Genomic DNA, 24414 nt, shown 5'->3' on the forward strand with positions numbered 1-24414 from the left:
GGTCAGGGTTCAGCCCAATGTGCAGTGCTGCAGGGGCAGCCACAGGCCAGATGCAATCAATTGGCAGGTGCCTGCCCACGGGTTGGATCCAATCAGTTGGTGGGCTGGATGTGGCCTGCAGGCCATATTTTGTCCTCCCTGGTGTAAGCTATATTGCTGTAGGTATCATGTGTCCACTTCTCTCCTGAGGTAGCCATTTGCTCAATGCAAACAGGCTATTGTTGGCTTCCCTGGTACTTCGTGGTCAAGCACTGTAATATGGGCAACCTCTGCTTAATGCTGTTTCGCTTAGCACTGTTTCACTATCATGCTCATTTTAAATTGATACCTGATTCCACTTAGCGCTCAGTGAATTTCATTATAATGCTTGCAGCCACCATCTTGGGTCATTGAAGATGATTGCAGTCACCATCATCAAAAACTTTTGGGTTCATTTAATGCTGATTTCACTTAACACTTGTTTTTTCAGGAACCAATTAAGCATGCTAAGCAGGGGTTGTCTGTAGCACCTACTGCAGCTACCCCAGGATAACTAGTCATTTGTCTACTCCTAACACTAGTGTCTGGTAACTAGTAGGAGTATATCAGCATTGAGCTGTTATGTATCTAGGCCCTTAGATTGGTTTTAAGCAAGCTCAGTAATTAGTTGCTTTGGTTAGATCTTCAAGGGAAGAACTGTTTTGTTTGGGTTTTTTTAAAATTCTGATTTTGTACAGTGCCTAATGCAATGAAATATTGGTCCATAACTAAGGATCAGGGCACTTTTATGGTAAAAATATTAAACAATGTAAAGATAAAGAAAATATTTATTGAACTGGAGATATGTCTATGATAGGCATGCACACCCCCCCACACACACCCATATAAAAATTGTTGGCCTACCATAGCCATAGACACATAATACCAGCCCAGACTCCTAGTTTTAGAAACTTGAGAGCAACATTCTTCTCCAGTAAAATAAACACTGTTTATTTTCTCTCAACCTAGATAAAGTGTTGGGTGTTTTTGATAAATCCATATGGTTTGCTTATTTGCATAAGAAAGAATGAAAGACAACAATTCCCTAGATCTCCTTCCTCAGAAGTTGCATTATCAATAAATGCTTGTGGTATCAGCTGGGTTCTTAAGCCCACACATCCGGCTTGTATCTTAATTGCAATAACTTCATGTCCCAAAAAGCCAGTGCAGAGATATGTGACGGACCTGATTCCAACCCCTAACCTCCCAGAGCCGGGAAAGTCTTTCTGCATTCCTGCAAAGTTACATAAGAGAGTAGAAGCAGATAACATTGTATGTTTGGAGTTAAAAGTGCAGAATGCTTGTGTCCCCTTGCAGAAAGGAGTGAAACAATGTCCTTTGAGGAAACATATTGGAAGTAGATGGGTTCCTCACAAGTGAACTTTTCACAACACAAAAACATCTCAAGGAGTTTCAGGACTATCCAACACCCCCTCCCCCATCAGCTTTCACAGCACTCAACAGCACTCAACAATGTGACAACTCCAAACCTATCCAACAAACAGACAGATCCCCTATGATGTGTAGCATGGAGTTGCTCTACACAAAGTTGTGCCCACTCCACCTACCTCTTGGCAAACAGTAAAAACATAAGGCCAAATTCCATGCTGACTTGTAGCTAGCTAAGTTTTGCTAATCTCCAAGCAGTTTTATGAGTATAAAATAACTAAATGTTTGACCCATCAGGTCTTAATGAAAAAGGCAGTGGCTGACAAGAAATGACACTTTTTTTTAAATGTAAAGCATAGGCTTGTGTTAAAGACTGTCTCTCCCAGAAATAGGAGTGCTGTTTCACTCTATTGAATGTAATTATGGCTAACTTTATGAGTGTTGCATATGTTAATGATATCAAATTTACAGGTAGATAAAAGTGCAAGAGTGAGATGAGTGTACTCTAACTCAGTTTATAGGGAAAGTATTTAACAATCCCATTGTGGATTTATAGAGCTAGTCCCCACATTCCATGGGAAGACACTTGGAAGGGAACTGGAGGGGCTGGGAAATTTAAGTGATGGTGATGTCAGTTTACTGTACATTTTTCCCTCAAGAGTATGAGGATCCTTAGATTTGATAGAGGAAGAAGGCCTCATGGTCCTACTGATCCAGAAGCAATGCTGGGCTTTTACAATGTGGGAAAAGTATTGCTATTGTGTGTCATCCTGTGGAGTCTTAGAGCCAACACTGAGGGGATTCAGAAAGTTATCCATGCTTCAGGGGTCTTTGGTTCTTGTAGACTATCCCCTGAGATGTCTGTAGGGTGCAGTGATACAGAAGACAGTGCCTCAAAGGGCACAGAGCTGCAGGTGGGAGAATCCACAGTAGGAGTGGGAATTCCATCCTCCTTGCTCTTCCCTGCAGATGAAGGAAAATATGCCCGTCTGCTCCCTGCCACATAAGAAGAGAGATTGCTCGTGTGCATTGTTATTCCCATAAAATTAAAGGTGTTTTTTTGCTCAAGATTCAGTGAGTGTATCACTCATTTTTAAAGGTGAATTGCACTAGAAAATAAAGTTTGTGGTCAAATTCCTGCATACCCCATCTGCATTCTGAAGTCATAAATTATTAACTAGTTTCCATCCAGATACATTTCTAGCCAGAAGAAATTCTACTCTTTGGTGTTTAACCAAGTGTTTTATGCTGAAATGATGAATTAATATTATAACAAGAGACAGGCTGACACAAAATGCTGTATTCAACTACACTATGGTTTTGGAATAGGTTTGAACTGACTCCAGCTTAGTCTCAAAGCCCATTGTTAATTATAGTAAGTTGGAGACATAGTAACAATCTCCTGTTTGAGCCATTGCTATTGCTGTTTTATTATAGTAAAAACCTACACGCCCTTCCATCCCTGGGGTAGGGGACCCATTGCATGGAGGTCTGTACACACACATCCCAAAACTGTTCCCTGCACAAAAGAGTACAGAGTCATAGTGATGAGCTATAGGTACAGGGGGGAAATGGGGAGAAAAAGGTGCAAGTTGAATGATGTTTATTAGAATAAGTAGCAGACTGAGCCCACCAGCTGCCAACAGTTTTCATGTGATTTTTTTTTTTTTTAAGAATCATAGCAAAAATGGGTTTGTAAATTGCATTAAGCAGTTTGTTTTCTACACATCTGAAAATTGAAGCTAGTCATTGAGCTTTCTAGATGGAATTTGCTCCTGGCACCTAGCATGGTGCATCAGGTGTGTGTGGTCTAGCCCCTGTATGAAGCTGCCCTTTCGTTCTGACTTCCCTAACTGAAAAGAACAATGCAGCTGGACATCTTTAGTTAGTTAAATGGCCCAGATTATTTCCATGGCCACTCTTCTCACTGACCCTTAACACTTTGCTTGTTATGGACTTTAAGAGGCTCTCTCTTAATCTTCTATCATCAAAGGAATCAGAGCTGCTGGAGAATGTGGCTATTTTTTTATGTTGCTTTCCCTGAATTTCAAAAACCCACATTTGCAAGTCTGCGTGTAGTTGGACATTTTCTTGGTTTCATTGAACACTAGCAATAAATAGTACAAACACTTAAATTATGCACAGTTTTTGGTGTAAAGACTGATATGTCGCCTTATTTTTCCTAAGGCTGATTAAAGCAAGTATTGCCAGAGAAGATACATACACTAAGATTCCTTGAAAATTGAACTTAGGGGAAAAGGGGCTGAGTGGATCTTTTTGTTGTTCAGGTGTCTGCTTTTCTATTCTTGTTCTGGACCAGGGAAGACTTGGGTACTTCAGAAAGTGATTTTTCTGCTGGTGACATTGTTCTATTTGGGTCTAGGCTGAAGCAGCGTCCTATCATATTGTTAGAGGTGCTGTGTCACTGAGGAACCCACGTTCTGGTTGAAGTCATAAGTCAAGATTCTGATACAGGCTGGTTATTAAATTTCCCACAGCCCTTTTTTGTAAGGGCAAAAGGGCATACCCCAGTGTTCTTCTAGATTCAGTTTAAATAATTGTATTCTTCTCACCATCAAAACGGTCTTCACGTTTTGCTCAGTTAAGCACTCTTTTCACATCTTGTCCTAAATGGCTCTCTAAAGTTGTTCTCCTGGGTTAGCAGCAGGGAGGATAACCATGGCTATTGTCATGATCTCGAGCTGATCCGAGAACTCCAGCCAGAATGGGACTTAAGCATCTTAAGGTTTAAGGCCACTTCATCCTTCTGTCATCCATCAGCCCTCCCAGTAGAGCCCTGTCAGAGCTCTTCCTGCTACTCAGCAGAGATCAGAAATCGCATTTGCTTTCCACAAGGGAGGGATGGGTGGACAGGGAGTCAGCACTCAGCAGCAGCTGCTATTCTTTTACTAAAGTTAGTACCGAGAATGACATCCCTTAGGCCACAGCCCACAGAAGGTGGCTGAGATGAAGGTCCTACTGATGTGGAGGAAGGTGATCTAGAGTCTCTTAATAGTAGTAAAGGGATTTAAGAGAAGAAATTAAGTTGGACATGAAAGTGAGGCCTAGTTGTAGGAAGAAAACAGGAGGAGGGAGAAAAGAATGCATTGACAGAGGGGGGAAAGAAAGGAGAAATGCGTGAGTGAGATCTTTCAGGTATGAGGAGAAGATTTTGACTAGAAGTGGTTGTAATTATTTACTGCTTTAGTGTGCACAAATGCAGTGTGACTACATAAGCCCGGTGCTAATCCACCATAAAGAAATGTCTTTTAAATGTTGGAGGCCTTTGGATGGAATGCTGCTGTTATGATGTTTTCTATCATGGCCAGTACTGAGGCCCTCCAGAGCTAATGGCATAAACTTGAGCTACGGAGCCCAAATCTCAGCCTGTGTGAACTGCAACTGACTCCTAAGTTTTCCAAGTCCAGTCCAGATTTGGGATATTGAACATGCAATGTGTTGCAGCAGTAGTTATCAATCTTTTTAGATTCAAGGCACCCTTCAGAAAATGCCAGCTCTTATCCTCTGCTCATTTTTTGATTATGGAACAATAATAGAGCAATTCTTCTGTGGCAAAGAACTCAGAAAGACTACAGCAGGTCCAAATGTTTTTGACATTATAGATTCTTATTTCAAATCTCTAGATTTATCCGATGAGTCACATGGAGGTGTTTACATACCTAACAGTGCTAATATTGCACAGCATGCTTAAAAGGCTCTCACCATACACCAGGGATACTATATATTTACCAAAGGCAGGAGGTGGAATCAGGGGGGAAAACAGCAAATTCTGAATATGATTTACTGATTATTTTCGTATTTATATGAAGAAAATCATTGGGATTCACCACTAACTTCATTAGATAGCTTACCTACAAGACAGACCTCTTAACTGTACACTAATTGTACTGCTTTGGTACCATGGAAACAATTTCTAGTAGTGGAATATCCTCACTTATGTGGGGTACCTCTTGTGCATGTAGTCCTAATGGGCTTCAATGGAATTTCTTTCATAAGTAAACACCACTTGCATCAGTGAGGGCTCACAGATTCAAGCCTCAAGTGCCTTGTGCGTAGTATCTCTAAATTGGCAAGCCTTGACTTGGTTGTGCGACATTCCTTCATATCCTGTCCTCTATTGTTGACATTTCTTTCTTTATTTTCTGGTTGACCGACAAGCCTTTAAAACAGAAAACAACAGGATAGCATTGGATGGTGGGAGGAAACATTGTCATCACCTTGGGATATCATTATTGAAACAGCTACAAATTATCAACAGCTTCAGAGGGGGGAAATGCTGATACTTGTTTCTGCCTCGGATACTATTCCCCATTCAATAATCGACTTCTTGACTCTGTGACCCACTTTCCTGTAATAAGAATTCTATGGAAAATCCAATATTTCCTCCATCGGTTCTTATACCTCTGCTTGCATCCATGGCCTGAAGATTTTGCTACAGCATGCTAGTGATTACTTCCAGCCGAGTGACATTACTGATTGTAATTAGTAAAGACCTTTCCCTCTTATCATTTTAGAAATCTTGTTCTAATCCTTTCTTTTGCTGGCTTTTGTTAGTTTCTCCCCCAGGGGCATAAGAAGGTCTAGAATGAAGTTACTGAGAATGATCTGATTTTGCTGAATTCCTGAGGGCTGTAGGGGGCAAGAGGGGACCAGATCTTTTTACCTTCAGGAATATTAAACTAGTTCACATATCACCTGAAAAGAGTTTGGTGGCTTCTAATCCTAATAAATATGCTGAAATTACAGAGCTCCTCTTGTCTGAGAATATTAGAACTTTATAAACATGAATTAATTAATCAAACGCTCCTGCCTGCCAGCCGGTCTGCCACATTTCTGTTTTCACTGTTGTATTTTCATACCACAGAAGCTGTGACTGGGATCTGATGGTACAGGGTATTTACACTAAGCGACTGCTGGACTAGGTAAAGAGTGAGTGGCAGGACTGGGAATAAGTCATGCACCTGGCTTCTCTACCTCTGCTATAACCAAGAGACATACCTTCTTTTTGATTAACCCTGAGCAGTCAGTGTGCAATTAACTTAAATCAGCTTATTTCTTCTGTTTTCGCTGGGGAATGATTTCTTTCTGGAATGGTGCTAAGAGTTAAGCTAAACAAGATTCTGCCAAAACCCTGGGAAGTAGCAGGAGTACAAACTCTGCTTATTCTGATGAGTACTCTTGAGTTATGGAGCAAGAAGCAATGGAGGTGATACTATTATTTTTTTAAATATCAATGAGATTCTTTAATTTTCATTAAAAAGAACGGATCAAAAATAAATATCAGTAAAAATATCAGCAGATTCCACAGGAGTAGCACAAGTTCACAGGGTACTTCATGTATTCGTAGACCGTATGGCGAAGAGGGACTACCATTTCATTTAGTCTATGCTCTTGTACAGGTTTCCCTTGATTTATGTGGGTTCTGTATATGTGAATTCGCTCTTATGTAATGACTCTTTTTATAGCCCCAATTTGTTACATGGGAGGTAAATTCACTCTTATGTGATCAGCTCCGGGGCTCTGTTTGTTCCCACTCACCCCAGCCCCTGGGCTGCACCATGCCGTGGTACGAGCAGGTGGTGGTAGCTGCTTCTGGGGCCACTGCAGCAGGGGCTGGGGTGAATGGGGAGAAGCAGAGGCCTGGGGCATGGTGAGGTAAGTCTGTAGGGGAAGGGGCAGGGGGAGAGGTGCTGTGCAGCCCTTTGGCCACTCCCGGGGTTGCAGCAGGGAGCAAAGCAGAGGAAACTGAGTGGGTGTGGGGCACGGGATGGAGGGAGACAGGTGGGAAGTGTGGCTCTTGTTGCTATGCACACCCCAGGAGGGCTGCAGGCTGGGGGGCTGCACCAGGCTCTTCCCAGGGGGGGGGTGCCCCCTGATCTGCGTGCGGGAGGACAGCAGGCTGTTGCTGTGGGCTGGGGACAGTGGCAGCACCAGGCTCTTCCTGGAGTTTGGGGTGGGCCACAGTGATGGGAGGGGGGCTGCTGCTACTGCAAAATTTGCCATGCCCCCCACAACCTGCTCTCCCAGCACCACTGCTGAGCACCGGCAAGAGCCTGGTGCCACTGCCAGCCCCAGCCTGCAGTCCCAGCCTGCTGTCCTGCATGGAGATCCTGGGAAGCTCCTGGCACAGCACCCCAGCCCACAGCCCTCCTGTGGGCCGCACTCCTCCCCACCAGCCTGCTTGGTCCTGTGCTCACATCCACTCACAGTTTCCTCTGCTTTGCTCCCTGCTGCAGCCCTGGAAGCAGCTTATGGGCTGCATTGCGTGCCTCCCCCTGTCCCTTCCCTAGTCCTAGCCTTATTTCCTCCCTCCCTCACTGTGGAGAATGTATCCCTATTTGTTACATTATAAACTGGGTTCCCTTTATGCAAAGTTGATTTATGCACACTTTTCCTGGAATGCATGTATCGCATAAATTGAGCAAAACCTGTATAATCAGGACAAACAACTTCGCAGTTAGCCCTGCCTTAGCCAACAATCTAAGTTTAACTAAAGCATCTTTTGCAGAAAGGCTGCCTCTTTTGATTTGAAGATTTGCTTTCTCCCTTATAGTTTCATCCAGTGTTCAGTCATTACTTTCTCTAAGTCAACAGTGCATCTAGCAGTGTCAAAATCTAACAGTTCAGTTCTTGGGTAGTAAATGAGGATCTCTTTATTGCAATGCTGCTGCAAACAAACTCCTAACATTTGCTCCGGAGGGAGTATACTACACCCTCTCTCATTGTTTATTCTGCACCTTTGCCACTTTGAGCTTCTCCCACCCACAGCTTCATTCTTCTGTCCAGCTGTCCTATTAGGTTGAAACAACCTTTCACTTCTTACACTCACTGTCAACTCTAAGTACCTGCTTGAGGCACCTTCACTTCTGCTCAACTGCATTACTGCTATTGTTCTTCCTGTTGAAACTGGCTCTATTCCATGACTTAAGATTTTTTGAGCCAGAACTTCCAGGCAAGGAATTACCATTGTTTTCTGTGGGAGTCCAGCATGGTAAGAGTTTTCAGAATGGGGCCTTTGAACTGAAAACTGAAAAGGGCAAAAGCATACTTCTTATGGGCTCCATTGCAAGTATATCAGAGGCACACTGATTTAGGGAGGTGCTCCAAACAGTTCTGTACTTGAGCACCTCCAGTCTGTGGGTGCATGTGTGATTAAACTCCTTCATGCAGAAGTAATACTGTCCTACTGAATAGCTTTTATGCTCAAACAGGACCCTTCATACCTTCTTTCCCATGACATGCAGATGTGAGATACTAATGGTCTGCAAAACTGTAATATTTATATTTCTGGATACATAGTAATATGTAAAGTGTATGAGGCTAGATCAAGGGTGAAAGTCAAAAATAAAGTGTTACTGATCTCAAGCGTATTGAGAACACCTCTTTTAGGGAAGGACTGAGGGTGGTATTAGAAATGTTTCTTTTCTGAACCCTTCAAAAGTTAAAATCAATGCAAATAGTTAAAAGAAAACTAGAAAAAATTCAAAGAGCTACTATTATATATAATGCATAGGGATCCTAGAGGAAGAGTACTTCACCCATAGCTGTTGGAAAAAATTATACTGAGTAGTGGTGATATAACAATAACTATATAAATAAGTTAAAGGAAGTCACATCAAAGAAAGGAAGAAGATTATCTGGATTATCTAGAAAGTGGTCAAATAAGAAATAGCAGCCTAAATTAAAACTGGAAAAATATCAGGCTAGACACTGGAAAAAAAATATTAACCTTGAGTGATTAGACCTTGGAAGAGCCGATCAAAGGAGGCAGTGGAGGCAACGACTTGGCTGTACAAGAACAGATAGGATAAGACAATAGGAATAATAATGCAGGGAAATAACCTCTCTAGTGCAGGTGATTGGATTGAATGACCCAACTTTTTGTTTTTCCAGGCCCTACCCTCTCTGTACAATTGTATGAAAACACTCAACAAAGCATTGGCAAATATATCAGTGGCTTCTAATTCAGATTGCTCTAAATGTTGGTAAGTTTCTGTGCCCCACCCCATCTAGTTTACAAACTGTTTGTACAGATAGGGCTGTCTGAAGCACAATCCAATTTGCTGTAAATCTAAATATGTGGAAGAAGGATAAAGTACCAGTCCTATCCTTCTCTTCATTATGGTCTCTGGGGTTTTAAAACCTTTAAGATGCAGAGCATCTGGCTTGGGGATATTTTGTGCTGAAATTGTTCTTATTTACTTTTTCACTTGGTCGGATGCTGCTCTCAATTTTTTCTGTGCTTTCTCTGAGTGACATTTCTATTTCTGGCAAGGTCCTCTTAGTCTCTGTAGAGCAGTTTGAGCATATGATATGGGAATGAATAATATGAGACATGAATTTTGACCTCACTTTTCAATTTGACCATGAAGTAATGATTTGGTGGTGGTAGGGTTGGGTGGAGAGAAAGTGGAGAATTTGTCCAAAGTGCCTACTTAGTGAAGTCTCACAGCGGGCTTCAAAAGTGGAACAGATAAAGAAGATGATGTAAAATAGAAAACTTTAGGGTCATGTTTTTTTGTTGGGGATTTTTGGACTTTGAAGTGTGTGTCCTAAACTAAGCTAAAATACCTAAAGTACCTTAATTGAATCAGAGGTGCCTACATATTTGTGAGCAACAGTGCATTTCATCCTGAAAGCTTAGGCATCTCTGATTCAATTAAGGTGCATCTCTATCCTGCCCTCTGTCTGGTTTCTATGACTGTGCCAAGCTTTGGGTGCTGATTTGATTCAGAGGAGTTTCAGCCCAATTTGGTGGTGGAATCTCCAAATCCTAATTGAATCAGGGGACCAATAAAAAGGCCCAAATCAATTCGAAGCTCTCCAAATTTTTGGAAAAGATTTGGAGAGCTTCGACGATTCAGGCAGTCCCTGCCCACTGCAGCCCTGCTTGGAGCTGGTAAGTACAGGGTGGGGGAGGGGGGACCATGGGGGACCCCCACCAGGGACCACCCCCTGCCTGCTCCCCCAGCCCCCATGGCTGCCCTGCCCAGCCCAGCTGCCAGTGCTTTAAAAAAAAAGCCCCTACTCCCTGGGTGCTGTTGGGTGGTGGTGGAGAGGGTGATCCCTGCTGCCCCCCACTGCCCCATGCTGCATGGGGGGGCTCTTCATGAGCACCCTGACCCCCCGTGTCCCAGCTCCCTACCCCATAGCTGCCTCACCCACCCCAGCTCTGGCCCTTTAAGGAAAAAAAATGAAAAAAGCCCTGGGACTCACTAGTTCCTACAGTGGCCTCAGGGCTTCGCTGGCCTTGTGGAAGATCCCCACATTGTGGTGGGGGGTAGCTGAGATTGCCCCCCACCAGGGATGAACTGGTGAGTCTTTGGGGTTGGGGGGGTTCTTAAAGGGCCGGAGCCATGGCAGGTGGGGTAGACACGGGGGGACTGGGGCAGTGGGGGGGGGGGGGGGGTCAGGAGGCTCATGCAGAGCGCCCCATGCAGCATGGGACAGTGAGGGGCAGCAGGGATTGTCCCCCTCCCAGCAGCACCTGTAGAGTGGGGGCTTTTTTCCCCCAAAGTGCTGGGAGCTGGGGCAAGGCAGCCATTGCCAGGGCTGGGAGAGTGGGTGGGGGATGGGCCTGTGTGAACTGGAGATTTGGCAGCAGCCAAATCTCTGAATCAGATTCAGCCAGATCGACTGGGGCAGTGATCCGAATCACCGAATCAAATCACTGTTCCCTGAATCGACCGAATTCAAAGTGAATGCTAGCTACTTTGCACAGGCCTACTGGTTTCATTCTGTCATAGTAGACTGGGGTGAGGAATAGAGGAAGGGCAGGGTGGTTGGAAATTCTCTTTCCTGAAGAGAAAAGAAGTCTAAAATGTGTAGCCCAATCATGCATTTTTCCCATACTTATTCTGTGAATTACAATTCAGATTCCAGAGGCATACCAAAAGGGAAGCAGCAAGTGTTTGGAGTACTGCCAAATACTGTAGACTGCTCCATGCCACAAATGCCCATATAATTATTATTTTTATTATTATAACATTTTAGTTTGGCCTCTTGCTGTTTGTAAATTTATAACACAGCCTATCATGTTCCCACTGAAGTCAGTGAAAGTTTCAGTCCTGGTTTCTAGATATTGTCTCTCCAAAAGAGTGCTGTAGAACTAGAAATGTTTCAGAGAAGGACAAAACAGTTTGGCTTTTACAAGTTCACATTTTCCAGTTTGTGTCAGGAACAAAAATTTTCAACAGCTGTAGGCATGATCAAAGGAAATCAAAAGTGACAAATTCCAAATGAATGTAAGGATGTACTTCTTTCTTTACAGCGTGAAATTAGTGTGTGGAACTCATTGCCACAGGATATCCCTGCAGCCAAGAATTTAGTGAGACTCCAAAAGAAACCGGGAGTTTGTACTGAGAACAGAAATGTCCCCAAATTATAATGAATCCCATAAAGATAAGTTTTAGAAGGAATCAATGTTCCCTCTAAGGAGCAGCAGTCCATGAGCATGCTGCCTCAGTCCAGTGTGGACATTTACTGAAGGGGGCCAGGTGCTGAGGGCTGGAGGCTGGATCTGGGGGCTGGGGCCAGATGCTGGGGGCTGGAGCTGGGGGCTGGAGCCGGAGCCTGGCATGGGCTCCCCAGCTCCGGGGAAGTGCTCCACTCCCCCACATCAGGGCTGGGGAGTGGAGTACTTCCCCGGAGCTAGTGGAGCCCGTGCCAGCTGCTCGCACCAGCCTTCACCCCTGCTCTATCTTGATTAATCCAGGCCCTAGTCTTGTTTAGGTGCTGAGAGTCTTAATTTCTCCTAACTTCCAATGAGAGCTAGGATAAATGAGCAAATTACCTCTGGGGCCATATGTGAATGGAAAAGTGATTTTTTCTTTTATGTTATTTTGGTACACTCTTCTCCAAGAAAGGGTATGCATACTCAGAACCCTGAAAATTATAGTAGTGTAAGACCAACAGTATAGTTGGGATAGAGTTAGACAAGCTTCCAAATGCCAGGCATTCTTTATCCCATCTGACCGGGACAAGTGAAGCACAGCATAATAAAAAAAAACTATTGTGAGAGACATTGTCAGGGGTAGCAGAGAGACAATTAGTAGCAAAAATGAAGGTGATTACTGGGAGATTCATAGCCCACCAAAAGGAAGGTCAGTCTCACCTTTCAGGAGTCAGGTAGATGTTATAATGTGCCATAGAACCAATATCAGCGTTAAGTCCTTGGTTCTTAGTGTCCAGCCAGTTTATGATTTTTTGTTCTCAAGTTCACCTTTTATACATGTTAAATAGATTTCCCTGGAGCATGAGGACAGTGAGGTCAGAGAGGTAGTGGTTGTTCAGTGAGAAATGTTCTCCTAATGGTGCGTGTTGTGTGTGTCTGGCCTTTATATTTTTCCTGTGAGAGTCCGGTTCATAGTTGTTGCTTAGTTTCAGCCACATAGTTGCCATAAGGGCATTTGGTACATTAGATCAGATACTTCTCATTTTGGGAAAGGCATGTGGAGGAACCACAGATTCTGATGGTTTTGTTACGGGGAGTGTTGATTATAGTGGCAGTGGAGATATGTTAAAAGATATTAATAATGATAATAAGTTGGGCATGGTTAGGGGGTTGTCCGAAAGCCAGGAGCAAAGAGGTTGGGGATATTTCACTCGGGGTCTGATCTTGTTGTGTATAAGCTGCAGTTATCTGATGATTCTTCTGATCGGTTCCATGGTGGGGTGATAGATGACCACCAGAGATGTGCGGTTATACTGGGGGTTATGCCATCTTCTACTTCACTGGAAACAACTTGTGGGACAAGAATGTAGGGAATTTCTGGATTTTCCTGAATCCCTTGTTTGAGTGCATAATGAACACAGTGCTCATGGACTGATAGGCGTCTGTTGCAGCCATGCTTAAGTGGTTGATGATTGTCCTTCTCTGGAAACAATACAGTTCATTACATAAATAAATGCTAGTACGGAGACTTCTGTCTTCCAGCAGACTGTGGGTGTGGACTAGACTGTGAATTCCAGTATAGCCCCACTGGTATAATAAAATTACACATCACCAAGAATACTGGAAACTAGAACACATTAAAACACCCTTTGATAAAGTCTTTTAAGTGGGTTTTGATATGCTTATGTGTCACCTTGCTGACATGCTGATGCATCACCTGCTCCCTAATTTTCTTTTCTGGGTATGAATTAACATGCATGTATTTTATAAACTGCTACCTGTTATAACTCACCTGCTACAGAGTCTCCCAGCCCAACCCCCATTGTTGTGGAGCTCGGGCTGAGAGTTAAGCATCTCCCAGCAGTGGCCTCACAGTTGCGGGGCTGGTGTTGGGAGCTCCATGCTGGCAGAAACTGGAGAGCTTGTTCCCTGGAGCCCAGGTCTGTGAGGCGGAGGAGTTCACTGGCGAGGTGGCAGAGCTGGGTGTGAAACAAGCTCCCTAGCCCCACCCCCTGCATGCCAGGGTGGGGACAATGTTCCCCTGCCCCAGCAGCAGGGAGCTTCCAGCCCCTGCTTCCTGATTGCAGTTGTGGAGCAGGGGCTGGGAGATTGTTCCTAGTTTGTGCTCTCCAATTGTGGAACAACAATTGCAGAGCAGGGGCTGGGAGGTCCTTGCATGGGATGAGTTCTCCACCCAGCCTGGAGCTGGCTGGGACCTGCCCCTGACTAGAACAGTTCCCAGCCAGCCCCAGGCTGGACATGCAGCCTGGAGACGGCTGGGGACTGTCTTGTTTCAGGTAGTCCCCCACCAGCTCTGAACTGCACATGCAGACTTCCCTGCACAGCCCAGGGATGGCCAGGAACTGTCCTGGTTAGGGGCAGATCCCAGTTCCATGCCCTGATTGGGTGATCAAGGCATGGGGCTTGGAAACAGCTGCAGGGGCAGGCTAGGTTCCATCCCCCTGCCCTGATCTGCCAACGGGGCACCTAGCAGCAAATTAGTGGTTACTTCCCCACCAGCAGATCCAGACAGGGGATCTCCCCTGCAGCTCTTTCCAAGCCCCATGCCTCTGATTGGGAAGCCAGGGCCAGGAGCTCCCTTCTGCCAGAGCAAGAGGACATTGTCCTCACCCCAGCAACAGGCATTCCCCCAGGGCCAAGAAACAGCTGTTTTCTGGCCCATGCTCCCTGCTATCCCCTGGGCTAGCTCCCCCCCAGTGGCAGCAGGGGCCCATTGCACTGGGTATTTATTTCTCCCAAATGAATGACTGGACTTTTTGGATGGGTATTCATTTCTCCCAAAGGTGTGCCATGCTCACTGCACAGGATTGACTTGTATTCTGGGGCAGCATGCAAGATGACTGTGTGAGATACAGCCCAAATATAAATGACCAGTTTTACATAAAACTTCCTGCAGAAGTGGAGCCACGCTGCTTTTCCTTTGTAAGATCAGCAACTGGCTTGTATTTTCAAGGCCATCTTTGTAATAAGCATAAAGGAGGAAGCAGGGAATAGAAGATGGAACATGACCTCTGAAAATGGCTGGTCAACACCAGGGGAAAATACTCTGTTTGAGGATGTTTTAGGTATATGATCTTGATTCAGTTTGCTGTACAGTTCAAGAAATCTCATTCCAGATCAGGAAACTAGCCCATTTATCATATTTATATATAAAAAGAACTGTGCCTGGGGCAGCTGTGACTCACAGAGCAGCACTGGCTGGTATAGTGCCAGTCGTACTGCTGTAGCAGCTATTTTTGTGCCTCCGTGTAAGTCCTGGACACTGAGGTGAGGGACAGACATTCAAAAAGCCCGAGCCTGAATTCATTCCATCTATTCAGGTTAGTTTAACCTGCCCAGACTGAACCAATTTGCAAGTGAATAGCCATTCCCTCTGGACTGAGGAAATGAAGGTACATGCCTGCAGTGGCAGAAGCCAGGAGCTGGGGGGAGAGGGGTGCCTCTCTTGAGGAGGCTGAAGAGATCCAGGTCCCTCAATCTCTCTTCATAGGGTCTTATCTGCAGGCCCATAACCATCCAAGTAGCCCTCCTCTGGGCCCTTGCAAGGTTTTTCACATCCCTCTTGAAGTGTGGCATCCAAAACTGAACTCAGTACTTCAGCTGCAGCCTTACCAATGCTGGATAGAGGGGAAATATCACCTCCCTAGGTGATGCACTTGCTAATGCATGATAGAGTGCAGTTAGCTTTACTGATCACTTCATCATACTGACAATTCGTGTTCATCTTGGAGTCAACTATGATTCCAAGATCCCTTTCTGTTGCTGCGCTGCTTAGGAAGTCATCTTCCAGTCTGTTTGTGTGTTGGTGATGATTTCTCCCTAAGTGCAGTACTTTATACTTATCTTTGTTATCCTTGCATCCTATTCTGTACTGCCCACTTTTCCAACCTGTCCAAATCCACTTGAATCCATTCCCTGCCCACTAGTGTTTACTTTGTCCCATAATTTGGTGTTGTCCATGAATTTAGACAGAGTGCTCTCCATACCCTCATCCAGATCACTGATGAAGATATTGAACAGGACTGAACATTTGGGGACCCCGCTGCCTACATCTTTCCAGGTCAATACCAACCCGTCCACGACCAGTCTCTTGGTGCAGCCCTAAAGCCAATTTGCCACCCACCTGACTCTGTAATCATCTACATCAGGGTCTTTTAGTTTAGTTATGAGAATGGGATGAGACACCGTATCAAAGGCCTTTTTAAAATCCAAGTAAATGACATCAACCTTGACTCCTGAATGCAAGTATTTTGTGACCTGGTTCTAAAAAGAAACAAGGTTAGTCAGGCAGGATCTACCTGCTATGAATCCTTGCTGGTTGCCCTTCAGCATTATTTTTCCTGCTGGACTCCCACAAATGTGTTCCTTAATAATTTTTTCAAAGGTTTTCCCAAGGATAGAGGTGAGACTAACCAGCCTGTACCTATGCAGATCCTGCTTCCTTTCCTTCTTGAAAATAAGGACCACATTGGCCCTTTTCCAGTCCTCCCGTACCTGACCCGAGTACCACGAGTGCTTCAACAGTCATGCCAGTGGTTCTGCTATGACACTGGCCAATTCCCTCAGCACCCTTGGATGAAGATCATCTGGGTCACCTGACTTAAACAAGTATCCCTTCACAAAGTCGGCGCTAACTTTTGGTGGGTTGGTGTCCCTCCTGTGCCTGCCTGTGGTTCAGTTGGGAGATTTGTTTTGATCCATGTTCAGGAACACATAAGCAAAAAAACTCATTGAAGAGCTCATATTTGGTCCTCTTATCTGTCACCACTGTCTCAGTCTGTCCTGTGGGGGTCCTGTGTTACCATGGGCCTTCTTTTTGCTCCCTATATACCTGAAGAAGGACTTTTTGTTGTATTTATTTTTGTTGCCATCCTGAGTTCCATTTCTGCTTTGGGCTTTCTAAGTGACTCCCTGCAAGTGTGAGCCAAGGTATACTCCTCCTTGGTGGCCACCCCCTCCTTCCACTATCTGTATGTCTCTTTTTTCACCTCTAGGTTTTCCTGGATTTTCCTGTTCAGGTTTTCTTGGCCCTTTTGCTCCCTTTTATATGTAGTGGGATTGTCCCCTTCTGTGCCCAATGATTGTTCCCTTGTGGAATGACCACCCTTCCTGGGCTCCCATCTCACCAGTGCTCTTGTCCTTCAGTGCCTTGCTAACTAATCTCCTGAGGTCATTGAAGTTAGCCTTTCTGAAGTCTAGCACTACTGCCCTGCTGGTTATCTTTCCCACCTTTCTCCGGATAGTGAATTCTAATAATTGGTGGTCACTATCCCTTAGGTTACCCTGTATCTGTAGGTCTCCTACCAGGTCATCCGCTGTAGCAAACACCAAGTCCAGTAAGGCATTTCCCCTAGTGGGACCATATACCTCCTGCATTAGGTGAAGATCCTGTATGTAGGTTAAGAACCTATGTGAATGGTCAGATCTAGCTGACTGCTCCTCCCAGCAGATGTCAGGGTAGCTTAGGTGACCCATAACAACCATGTCCCTTGACCGCACGGCCTCTGAGAGCTGCTTTGAGAATTCCAGGACTAGCTCATCCTCCTGGTTTGGTGGTCTGTAATAGACCCTCACTATCAAGTCCCTTTCCCTCCTAACCTCCTTGTATACTGACCCACAGCACCTCAATTTATCCCTCTTCTGATCCCATCTTGATTACAGAGGACATGTATTGTTCCTTAACATAGACAGCAATGCCCCCCTTTTCCCCACTCTGTTGCATCTGTACAGCCTATAGCCTTCAATGCTTACTGCCCAATCGTGGGCAGGGTCTAACCAGATTTCAGTTAATCCAACCAAGTTAAAGTATTTGTTTGTATCTCAACCCAGTTTCAGTCATTTTGAAACTAGTTTATGTGCACTGAACTTATGGTCTGTTACAGATTTAAATCAGTTTCTGATCACTTAGACCAGTTTATGTGTAACTTTGGTCCCTAGCCAGAGTCTTCAGGAACTGGTTGCTCCCAGGTGAAGCCAGCAGGCATTTCTGGGTAGCAGAGCAGGGCAGGCCAGCCATTGTTACTTCTTACTGCAAAAAGTTGTATATAAGTTTCTGTAATAAAGAGTTGTTCCATGTCACAAGCCTTCAGATATTATATCCCCCACCAAAGGCAGCTCCTAGGGCTGCCCCAGTTTCTCTCTCACCTCCATTCTTCCAGTTACAGTACTGTAAAGAAGGTCTTTTCAGGGGCAAAATACGCACATCAGTTTATTAGCTGTGAAATGGTGCTGTTTCATTAGTAGTAATAATAGAAAATTTAGGGTATGAGAGGTAATCAGTCTGATAGTAATTACTTTTTCTCTGTCTGACGACTGTCTTTATTTCTAATGCTTTCACTGTTTCCTGATCATCCTCATTTCTGATCTTCAAAACTCCCTAAACCAGCAGTATGACAAATGCAGCAAAAAGGGCCTTTTTTTCATTCCCCCTTTACTCATAGCCTGAGGACCTGCATATTTATTTAATGCTTACATTTTAAGGCATGCAACTGGCTGACATCCTTCAAAGTTTGCAAGCATGTTTTTCTGGCAGTGCAGTCCTGGAATGAAATCCACATCTTGCTTCAGGGGACACCTCTGCCTCTGAGTGACAGGCCTCAGCAGAGTAATTAATCTGCCAAACTTCTTTAGTGACTCGAAGGAATTTGGGAGAAATGCATCAACACTTGTTCTCATCAGAGAGAAGTCTTTAAACAGCAGATTCCCTTTTCTCTACTCTGTGTTATTCAGGTCGAAAAGGGGATTGGATTTTAAACAACAGAAAGAGTCAGCCTGGTTTAGTTAGGGAAACTGCAAGGACTTGTTAGCAGCAGCTACAAATAGGTACAAGCTTCTTTCGTTAAAAAATACTCAAAATCCATAGGATCCTCCCTGACCAATTCAGTCATGGCATAGGCATGAAATAATATGGAGCACATTAAAGAACACATCAGAGAGATGTACACTGCCATTGCTATTTGACTTAATAAAATCCTGTAAATTATAGATTTAATCTTTTCAAAAAAGAAGGGATATAGTTGTTCTTCTAAAGCTGGAAATTGACTTATCACAAAGTCTTGGGTAGAAATTCCCATTAGACATTTTTGGAAGAGAACTATGAGCCCACCGGTTTACATCCTGGTAGCTGTTCCATAGTAGATAATAGAGAAGTTTTAAAGATTTCTATGTTTTTCATAGATCAACAGAAACCTTATACTCGGTTTGAAGCATTTTTCTTTTATATTAGGAGAGCAACTGAACAAGAAAGAACAGTGAAAGTCTCCTGGAGAGAGCAAAGTAGGTATGTGCTTGTGTCCAGGAGGCTGCATCTGAATGGACAAAATAACTGTGGTAGGAACAACAAGAGAGGCTTTCCTCTAGTTAAAGGAGCAAAGCACAGGAAATAAAGTAGTAGATACCAATTACTTGTTATCAATATTTATAAAGCCATCTAAGACTCCTCCCTATTCCTCCTCAAGATGCACCTTTACTTTAAGGCAGAATACTGGTTTCTAAAGGGTAGGTGGGTTGGATTAGCATGATTAATGCTATACTAATTGCAATGTGCACAGTTCATAGCATCTTCTTATTACACCAAAGTACCCTATTATTTTTGTTACACTATATTCTCTCCCTCCGCACCTAGTTCTTGGCAAATTCTTCCTGTTACATCTTCTTGTTTAAAGTGCATGCTCTTTGAGATAGGAACTGTCATTTACTGTTTATCGTTTGCCTAATACAACAGGAACTAATCTGGATGAGACCCCTAGATCACCAACTCCCAAATGTATTGATTCCCATTTCACCTTCTTTAAAAGCTCTCCTTCTTGTTAAGCCTTTGTAGGTTTAATGCTACCATTTCCAGGTTCTAGTAAACCCAAGATCGAAGGAAGCCTAAATATTTTATTATAACTAGGGCTGGCTGTGAAACAAGAATTCCATTTTGCAAAAGCATGCCAAGACATCAACACTTATGTGGATGTGGAACAAAACCAAAATCTTTCAAAAATGTGTTTTGTTTTGCAAAAACCCAAATTAGGATGTTGTTTCTCATCTGAGTGTCCTAACCACTGGACCATTGACCATTTTGGAGTATGCTGAGACTTTTCTTTTTGAGCCTAAGAAACCTCCTCATCAAAAACTTTAATTAAAACAGATGTATTTCCACAAAAAAAAAAATCTGTTTTGGCTTATCAGCACTTCCCAGTGAGGAATGTTTCCACCCAAATGTTCCGAACCTAAGTATAAGGCCCCTTAAAAACATTTCAAGTTTTAAAAAGAGCATCAGAAAGAAACTTAACATACCAGTCATCATCATTTTTAATGTTTATTGTATTGATCAAATTACAAGGGCCAGTTGCATGTCACATGTGGCCTCTTGATATATTTTTGGAATTGTGCTTTGGGACCCATCAGTGGCTTGGCTTTTTAACTATAAATTTGAAATTCCTGATAAATCTTATCTGGGTTACTGTTGAACACTAGCCAGAGCTCATCCTGCTTAGCTTCTGGCAAACTGAAAGTTCAGCAAAAACAGAAAACATTTGGAGTAGAAAATGAAGACAGTGCCCTTACTGAGAAGGGTGCTTATGCATGTTAAAGAGAACTCAGAAGGGAGTCTTGGCTAGATTTGGGGCCTTCCTCTGGGTATCAGGCAGCTTTAGTTCAAGAATGCATCTTGCTTCTCAGCAGCTGTGTTCTCTCCCACCAAATGTTTCTGGGTTCCTGCAATGATGGGCAAATTTCACCACAGATCTCCCTGACTGGGGGATGTGTGTGTGGAGGCTTCAAATTGCAGCCAAGAAGGTGCTCTGGTGCTGAGGACCCAGGCAGCTTTTCATAAGACCATGTTGCACATTACACTTGGGGTGAGTTAATTGCACTTAAAATGCCAGTGGCCATGCATTCAAGCAGTACAACGCATGCTAAGTGTGCTCATATTGTATCAAAATTACTGCTTTTGCAGGGGAGTATCACCAGATCTTATTAAGTAGTGTGTTCAGCCTTGGTCTGGGTGCTGCACGGAGATCATACAAGTTCAGAACTGGTGCGCTGTGGAGACTGGGACTGACAATCAGCTGTTTGTCCATCCCAGCCCTACCACTGCACTGCAGCTGGTTCAAGACTTCCAGTGGCAGAGATCCGGCTTGTCCCATGGATCTAACAGCAGGAGTGGCACCCTCTCCTGCGTTCAGCTCCCTATGCCTCCCTCCACACACTGCCAGCAGCAGAGACCCAGATCACCCTGTCCAGCCAGACCATCCCTGGCTGGGCAGTGCTGGGCACACTGTGGGGAGGGCACAGCTTTGGGCATGGGGCAGATATGTAAGCTGCGATGCCTGGGGCCAGGGTCTGTTGGGGGCGAGGAAGGGGGACAACAGCTAGCTCCAGGCCTCTCCAGAGCAGGCTGAGATCATAGTAAACATCATTGTGAGACTGTTCAGAACACATTCTAACTTCTAATGTGGCACAGTAATGCTTGAATATGATCTAAATAAAACATGCTAAATGTCCCATGCAACAAGACTTTTCATTAGCTTTTTTTTTTTCCACTGGACACTCCCTTGGCCTACTCACATCTCTGCAGAGAGGAAGGGAAATCCCTAAGTATCCCTGCTTTCTAGGCCAGCTGCAGCTTCTGCATGGCACTGAGTGCAAAGCAGGGGCTTCCTACATGAGGAGATTTTGGTATGATTTATCCCCTGTTGTTGCACAGTTTGCAACTGCTTTGAACTGCCATTGTTTTACATGTGACTTTGTAGACAAGTTAAGCTCTGGTCCTATCATCTGGAACAAGGCGTGTTCTCTGCAGTAGCTTGATATGTGTGACTTAGCATGAGTTGAAGTCCTAAACCAAGGAGAAAAACAGCCAGCTGAGCACTAGACACACAACACACCACTAAATAGTCATCTGCTGATATGGTTGGTGACTGTAAATCACCATTATTGAAGAGAGCAGCCAAAAAGACATCATTCTTTTCTGAGGCACTTTCTGGCATTCTGCCATGCATGCTGTGACAGTTCATTGGAAAGTGACAGTGGATTTTTTTTGGGGGGGGAGGGTCTTTCTAGAAAGGATTTTAAAGAGGTTTTTGAGTAACAAACTCACATTTGACAGTTTGGCAACTGCTGTTTTAGATATTTTCACAATATAAATAATAACAGTGGTTATAAACAAAAGAATACCCATACACACCAGAGATTTAATCAGAAATGAATAGCTTTTCCACCAGTGAAATAATTGGGGGACAGGAGATTACAAAACGACGAAATAAACACTTCAAGGGAATTGTATGTCTCTGAAGCCCCTGACAGACATTACACTTAAGAAGTGATGAACTGGTTAATCATGCCTTAAGTAGTGACCTTGGTGCACATTCAATCAATTAATAGTGTGATAGAACAAGAAACAAGCCACAAAGTTAATACGCAAAATATGTGTAATACTTTTGTGGCTGGTTCCTATTACACATTTAATTGAACATATGGTCAGTGCCCAAACTCTAGAGCAGGGGTAGGCAACCCCTGACACATGTGCCAGAGTGTGCCATGCGAAGGCATTTTGCTTGCCACATGCACCTTGGCGCAGATGGTGAGGAAGGGGCCAGGGCTACACCGACCACAACAAGGATCAGGCCCCTCATGGCTCCCCTGCTGTCTGCCTCTGGTACATCAACATCTTCCAAGTCAAGGTTGCCAATGTTTTTGGCAAAAAACATTGCCAACCCCTGCTCTAGAGCACATAGGACCCTATCAAGACTCCCCTGTGCTCCAGAGACTAAGAGCATCCCTCAGATGACTGGGGCTCCCATCTGCAGGAGTATATGATGCGCTTCTCCGGCTGGGAGACAAGTTTGCTCTTGCCGGTACAGGGGGAGCCTGGGGTCGGACTCTCTTTGCACAAGCATGTGGTGCAAAGGAATCTCATGTGGGATCTCAAAACTATCTCATCTAGGAATTGCATCTTCTTGCCATAAACATATGGCAGGAAGCATGATTGTTGGGATCCCTTATCAAATCCCACTGTGTCTTTATTGTAACTTCTGTCAGGGGCCTGAGAAGAAAACTGTTGGCAAAATACTTTTCTGCAGGGCAATAAGAAGCTTAAGAAAACCAAAGCATCTTTAAAAATAAACATGTTGCTGGAATGCTTATTAATAATAAATATAATGCTTCAGAGATTTAATCCGACATTAGCAGAAGCTTCACCACAGAATAATGGAGGAACTGTGTCTTGTTAACTGAAACCACTTCACGAAACTGTGTGTCTGGGAAAGGAAACTGCTAGGAAATTATTTGCATCCAAATATGAGCAGGAAGGCAGGAAAACCTAAGCATCTTTTGCTGGAAGTAAAGCAGCAATATACATATATGTTTCAGTTTCAATTCATTAAAATTTTCTAACCAAAGACAATTTTGTCTTGATATTCCCAATCTGCTCTGGTTTTGCATAGATCTGCCTCTTGTGGAAAGCTTATGTGCCATATTTTCTAAACTTGACCAGAAAATCATTGGTTTTTGTTTGAATGCATTATAGAGGTTACACACACGCACACACACTCTCTCTCTCCTCTCTCTCTCTCTCTCTCTTTTCTCTAGGGGTTGGGAACCATCTATATGTTCAATTTAAGATGTAATAGGAAACAGCCACAGAATTGTTACACATATTTTGTGGATTAACTTTATGGCTTATTTCTTGTTTTATCGTGCCATTAATTGAACATGTATGTGTGGTCAAATTTAGAAAATGAGGCAAACAAGCTTTCCAGAAGAGGCAAATATATACAAAACATGAACTGCCTGGGAATATTGTGACAACATGATATTTGGTATCAAAATGTTGATGAACTGAAACTTCCTACATGCAATGGGCAGTTTCAACAAAATTATTTGGGGAAGCTTTCTTATGGCCAGGATGGAATTTCTGGTGAGCAAGAGTGAGCCCAGAAGAGCTAACAGCACTCACTGGGATGAGAGAGGCCATGGTTTAAGACCCTTCTCTGCATTATTTGGAGCTTAGAATTTAGTTCGCCCACATCCCAGATGAATAGCTGAACCAATAAGTGACTCTGCAGTGTATATTTCTCAGGCTCTCTGGGTGTGTCTATATTATTTCATAGACATTAGGGCTGGAAGGGACCTTGGGAGATCATCGAGTCCAGCCTCCTGCCCAAAGGGCAGGAAGTCAGCTGGGGTCATAGGATCCCAGCAAGATAAGCATCCAATTTACTCTTGAAGGTGTTCAATGTAGGTGCTTGAACCACCTCCGCTGGCAGACTGTTCCAGACCTTGGGGCTCGGACAGTAAAGAAATTCTTCCTTATGTCCAGCCTGAAACGGTCTTGCAAGACTTTGTGACCATTCGACCTCGTCATCCCTTGGGGCGCTCTGGTGAACAGACGTTCCCCCAGATCCTGGTGGTCACCCCTGATAAACTTATAGGTGGCCATCAGATCACCCCTGAGCCTGCGCTTTTCCAGGCTAAAGAGTCCCATGGCTCTCAGCCTGTCATCGTAAGATCTGTTTTCCTGACCTCTGATCATGCACGTGGCTCTCCTCTGGACTCTCTCAAGCTTCTCCACATCCTTTTTGAAT

The sequence above is a fragment of the Crocodylus siamensis genome, chromosome 3 (assembly GCF_052110815.1).
Source record: "Crocodylus siamensis isolate JL-2025a chromosome 3, ASM5211081v1, whole genome shotgun sequence".
NCBI lineage: Eukaryota > Metazoa > Chordata > Crocodylia > Crocodylidae > Crocodylus > Crocodylus siamensis.